Genomic DNA, 6,917 nt, shown 5'->3' with positions numbered 1-6,917 from the left:
TCATTACAGACCATTAAAAAACACAAATATTGAATCATTTGTTCTTTGTAAAGCAGCATTATTAACCTATATAACCCCTCTCCTCACCCCTTGTTTGAACTAAAAAATATAAGAAAACATATACATAACACACATAAGAAGCCAGAAACACAAAAGCTTTGTTACATCAGTGGTCTCGTTTGGAATAGTTGACAATAAGCTTTATCTGGTGCCATGCCATTGTTCCAACATCCCATTATTCTAAAACCCCAACAGTCCGAAAGCCTGTTATCCCGAACAGAAGCACATGGCTAACTATTATGCAAAATTACATCATTGGCTCTTCCAGGTTGCAATATTTTTTTTCTCTTGTTGGCTTACCCTGATATTCTTACCCTAAACCTAACTAACGATGACGTCATGCTGCATAATAACTAGCCATGTGCTTCTGTTTGTTGCAGGGAGAGTGTGTATTTTTGGAGCAATGGGTTTTCGGAACCATGCTCCGTCGAAAAACAATCGGCCGCCCCCTTTTAGTTTACCATTGTTTACAAAGACGCCTTAGCATTTGACCTTTTCTGGTGTAATGTTCTTTGTGTTCTGTCATCCATTTGAGGCTGACCGTTAAGCACTGAGCACTATCTCACCACAGCAGAGGTCTGGCATCACAGGACACTGCTGGCTTCAGGCTCAGTGTGTGTGTGTGTGTGTGTGTTTAGAGGTCACAACGGTTTGAATCACTTAATTCAGTCCAAGAAACGACTGTTATCAGAGCTCTACAGATGAATGGAGCTCTCAGTGCACAGGAGGAGGTGAGAGGAGGAGAAGAGGAAAAAGAGGAGAGGGAGAGGAAATGGGATCTGGAAGGAGGAATTCAATTTGTGCTGTACAGTGTGTACTAGACGCTGAATCATGTTCATCACAGGAAACTCCATCAACACTGTCATAAAATGCTGCCAACTAGAGAACCTAGAGATGCAACATGAGGACAGATTAAAAATCTGTGAAAATGTATCTTCAACTGTGTCCATGCCAAACCTGCAGGAACAGAGCTAGGCTGTGGCCAGATTCAGTATTCAAGATAATGCGACACACACTGGCCCAAAAAGCATTTTTCCCATACACAATTTTTAGACAAGAAGCAACACAAGAGCAGACGAGTAATTATTTTATCCCATTCATGTGTGCAGGGAGCCAACAGGAAATCATACTTATTGCAAGCTAAACGTCTTGCGCATTGCAGGCTGGCTTATCAGATACACTAACACTTCACAGCGGTTTATAATGAGCAACAATTTTCTTCCAATAAATACTTTATTCTCAACATGCTCAAGTTCATTTTATTGCAAATATGTGCTACCCAAAAGTTGCAGGACTTTTGTAATGAAGTATTTTACTCACACACACACACACAAAAAGTTGCCCAACTCTGTGATTTACAGGTGATTAATCATCCCGTTGCCTGAAACGACAGCTCCCTACATGCACTTTCCATCCAAGTTCTGTTTTTTAATTAAATCCAACATTAATATCTTTCCCCCAGCTCGGACTCTGGAGGCTGTACATCCCAATCGGGCTCGCCACGGGTGAAATTAGACCATCAACCTAATTTAACAGCTATTGCCTCCGTCATGATAGAGATTTAACATCTCACTTGGCAATCAGAACACGCTGCAGACATTTCCAACACTCGTAGACTTTATTTGCAGCAGTGGATGTGTTTTTTTTTATACTAGAAAAATATGGGGGGAGAGTATCTAGAGATTAGCAGGAAGATTTTCTCTTTTTTCAGCATAATTAATAAGGTGTTTAGTCCTCAATGGGTTTGAAACTGCAGAAGGCTTCATTAAATTCTCAGAGTTACTCGGTTGTGGTTCTCTTTCCATTCAGAAAGTAGAGATGGTTAATGTGAATGGAACATTAAATCCTGTTCAATGTGTAGATAAGTCACTGAAGTGTCGAGAGAACTGCAGCATTTAAAAGCACTTGAGTTCAAATAATACGTGACTAATTTGGAGTAATTGTGTGTAAACTGGATGTTAAAATGCTTGTCGCCTCGTCTTCCAGTGTCAACAGTCTTTGCTGAAATAACTCCTCAGTGATAAATGAGGTATGACGGCATGGTTTACTCACACTGTCACATCATTCAGAGACAAGATATTATAATAATATCCAGTACAGAATCATAACTCTTCATGATTTCATTTTCACTTTTTCAGTTCTTTTATTTATACTTTTAGTTCAGTTCAGTCTGACACAATGAGAGAAAGAGAGCATCCCAGCTCACACTTGATTTACTGAATGCAAATCCAGCGTGAGAGGAGAGAACATGACATGCAGTAGATTAAACATATCACTCATATCAAACACACAGTGACCTTCGTTAGCTCCTATATAATGTTCCCATCTCATCCCTCTGACAGACAACATGTCATCTTTCACCGCTTTAATGTGTTGATGTTGCTTTCATAATGAAGTACATGTTCACCATCAAATAAATACTGTGGTTTTATACAGCATTTAGAAAGAATGTGCTTTCACAGACAAAAGAAAATGCAGATGATTCACAGTAAATGTACTGCTGAAGGTCATTAGTCTTTGTTTTGTATTTCTCTATGAAATAGGAATTACTGGTAGAATGTAGACGAGATGAGACACACCGAACGGGTGGGACGGGAGGTGGATGGGTCCAAACACAGGGCTTTCATCCAGGAGACCGCTGTTTGTGTCCCGTGTTCACAACGTTCAGTGTCATTTTCCAACACATTCTCACTCCCAACTCGTCAAATACCGACGAGTTGGGTATTTTTTTGACGGATCAGGGACGGCATGTCAATATACACTCGTTACATGCATAGTGTACTTTCAAAATAAAATTCAGTTTTCACAGGAAATTGGGTTTAGGCAACACAACCACTTAGTTAGGGTTAGGAAACGGTCGTGGTTGACGTTAAACTTCACTGACTAACGACTCACGTGACTCACAGTACTGACGATACCGCTGAGTCACGTGACAAAATAAGTCAACGTTACTTTTAGTTTCATGCGGTGAAAGTCTGGTTGAAAGTCTTGTGTTTGTTTGACCCATCTACCTCCCCTCCTAGTTGAAAGCCCGGTTCATCACATACTGTTGCTAAAGGGTGCCTCCATGCGTCAGTTTCCAATGCTGTGGGGCGTTGACCAAACAGCGGTATTTGTTGAGTTGGGAATGAGAACGGGTTGAATTTTCACTGTACAAACGTAATAGTTTTAAGTCCAAACCATGTAGTTCTTTCTTAAACCTTACTATAGTGGTTTTGATGCCAAAAATAAAGTGACGCCAAGGGGCAAGTGACGAGTTGGGATGAGAATGAGATGTGTTGCCCCTATGTGGACTATCTCTCGCTCTTTGTACTATGTCAGCTTCTCTGATGTGGATGGGTTTACATTGGAGTTAGTTGAAAGCATGGTGCATCTTATACAGATGCTTAAGGGTGCCTCGGTATCACACACTGAGGGGCGCTGACCAAACATCGGTATTTGACGACCCGGTCTCACAGCAAGTGAGACCGGGTTGGATAAACAAACTCATGCTGCGCACACAGAGGAGATAATAGGTTTCATGTTTGTGATTATCGTTCTCTCACTGTGTGTCTATTTTAAACACACACGTAGGCTGTGTAATTACCGTCAGTGTCACCCCGGTGTGTTTTATCAGCTGACCTGAACGATGACTGCAGGTAACAGTAGGTGTTTAAATGAGCTTCAAATCTGCTGTAATTATCAAACACTGGATTCTCATTACTCACACAGAGATTTGCTCTAAAATAAGATATCTACTTTGACAAAATGGGGTCTGCTGCTATTTTAAAAATGACTGACAGCATAAAATTAAACTAATGACACAGTGATGTAACAGGGAATAAACAGTGGGGAAGGTTGAAAACGAGAACAGTATCAGTGAGTGTTTCAGGTCAACCAAAATGTTACTGGACATCTGAGAAACTTTTGATCAGTCATGTGTCTTTATTCATCTGATTTCTTCACACATGGATTAGATCAATGCATATATGGATGGATGGAGTGATGAGGAGACGAACAAATAACATAATTTCACCCCTGTGGTCTCATCAAATTTACACCATTCTCTAGTCCTCTGGGCCCTGATCAATATAATAGTATTGATTAGGCCGGAGGGAACTTTCCATGGCACTGTGATGGCCTTCAGGGCTCAGAGAATACACTGACATGACCACATTGATCTGTACATGGTCACCATGTTTACATCCACTGAATGAGACAAAGAAGAACAAAGAGAAGTGGAAAACAAATATGCACTGAATGATTAAAAAGTTCATTAAGTTAAATGTAAAGCTACAACACATGTGTCAGTTTTGTTGAATTTGCAGCCAATCAGGAGGATGACGACACAACGAACTAACGCAAAATCTTACCAAGTATATATCTCGTAACAGTAAATGTAAGACGCAATCACCTAACAGGTAACATTTCAGTGAGATATAAAGACTTGTTTTTAGATGATGCATCTTGAATATCTTGTTAAAAATACTAATTTTGAGCATTACATTCTTATTATTACACACAACACTTCCTAATACTAGTGAAATGTAGCTCAAAACTAGTTTTCACAGCTAATTTCAAGATCTATTTTTATCTTGAAAGACCTAGATATTCCACGATATTTCAAGACATTTTAAAGTGAATTTTCACTTGTTTCATTGCAGATTTTTTTTACATATTACAAGCAAAAACACCTTGTATTCATTGTTTTTTTAACTTATTTTTGAAGTGGCTGTGGAATAGGTTAGGGAAAGATTGGTTACAGCAAATGTATCACTTTTAATGTATATTTTAAATGTATATGTGATGGATAGTTTCTATTTTTATATGTTTTTCTCTTTTATTTTTCTCCCTTTCTTATCTTTCTCTTATTTTATCTTTGATTATTGGACTTTAAAATCTTAAATTAAGTGAATTGATTGATTGTTAAATGTGTACACTCAGAGTTTACAGTTTAGTACCAATGACAATTTGCCATACTCATATGTAGAGCTGTTTTCTGTAAATATTTGAGCTGTTTTTCTTGTTTTCCCTGTGTGTCCTACTGTTTGTCCTGCCTCTCGCTGCCTGAACATACCGTACAAGGGCACATCAGAGCAATCCAATCTCACTGAACCACAGAGTCATCTGGCTCCATCTGATCCACATCAGAACGGACCAATCTGACGCCATTTACACAGATGTACAGCGGTCCAGATCAGGCGAGGAACCCAAACAACATGTAAGGGTCATTTCACAGGGAAACACAGCAGGCAGCAGTGGTCTCCGGGACACAGATGCCAGCTTGTGACTGGAAGGTCATGACTTAAATCCTCACATCCACTGGGAAAATAAAATTAACCATGTAAAGTGGATGAAAGCAGTTTTCTGGACAGCAGGACAGAAACTGTAGCCCGCCAGCTTTTACAAATTACACATGAAAACAATGAGGATGCTACAATGGAGTATTAGAGCAGCTGTTTGGGGGAAAATATATGACATTTCTAGAATGAATAATAACATTTTAAGATAAAGTTATCACTTTACAAAAAAAATGGCAAGTACAATCGTGTGAAATGCTTTCACTGGGATGCTCTATAAAAGAAAGAAAATAAATAGTAAATATATAAAGACATACAAAATGTAATACAATAAAATATAATAACTACATAACAAGCATTAAAAATATCCATTTAAGAAAAACAAAACAATAAAGAGGTTGCATATTGCAGAGGTGTGAGGAAATGAGAATAAAGTTATAATATTTCAGGAAAAACATTGTAGTATTTTGAGGGTAAGAGTGTAATTTACTCGACAAATAAATATTTGGGGGCAAAAAATCTGAATATTTCAATAATAATGTAACGGTATGTTAATGTTAATGTTACACAAGCGATACGAACAAGTATAAAAGAAGCAGCCATGAAATCAAACTCCCAATGACCGTCATTGAGCATCGTTCGTTAAGGTCCACTTACTATCTTATTGTTCGTTAATAAGTAATTCATTTATTGCTATTTCCTGGTTCTGTTTAAGGTTTGTCTGTATCAAAACGTTTCTCAACTCAAAAAGTTAAGTAAATATTTATTTTAAATTATGATCATTGTAATTTGGGACTATAATAAATACAATTTAAGAAGAAATAAAAATAGCCATTTAAGAAAAACAACAACAAAGAGGTTGCATATTGCACACCAAGTCGATATTTTCCTAAACTTAACTATTTACGTAGGTTTGTTTTGAAAAGACTGGAGCAGAAATTGACACATGTGTCACATGTTGCTGGACATTCGTAGGAAAAAACACAAAACATACGTTGTTGAAAGTTGTGCTGAGCGTCATAAAAAAAGGACAAATTTGTGTCTATATACACGAATTACATAGATTTAATTTTGTGACTATTTCACAAACTGTCGTGAGACTGTGTTGGAAAGCCAGAAGGATGAAGATCAAGTCTCAAGGAAGTAGCAACACAGATCAAAGGAACTGTTGAGAACCAAAGACATACTGTACATGAAGTATTCATTACTGTCCAGATTCAACATTTGACTTGAGCAAACTGATCGTAACACTGATAATATTGTCAGGTTTGAGGTGCAGAGCACGCCTTGATTTAATTCTTTGAAAACAGCTTGTTTGATTCAGATACAACAGAAAAAAATGCTCCAAACAGAAGAAAAGAACAGAGGTAGAGATCTGTGAAGAGAGATGAAAAGACGCAGAAGATCAGAGGAAGCAACAGCACAAGGAACACAAAAGAGAAAAAACAAGTTCCAGACATGAATACTAAACACAAGAGAAAAAGAGCAGAGACTTAAGTTAAAAGGGGTTGGGTGTATTTTAGGCAGCACACCAGAGGACTTCCAGGTCATTGCGTCTGTGAGGTGATGTGAGTACGA

This window comes from Sebastes fasciatus, chromosome 10 (assembly GCF_043250625.1).
Source record: "Sebastes fasciatus isolate fSebFas1 chromosome 10, fSebFas1.pri, whole genome shotgun sequence".
Lineage (NCBI taxonomy): Eukaryota > Metazoa > Chordata > Actinopteri > Perciformes > Sebastidae > Sebastes > Sebastes fasciatus.
Note: the sequence above shows the minus strand (reverse complement) of the source record.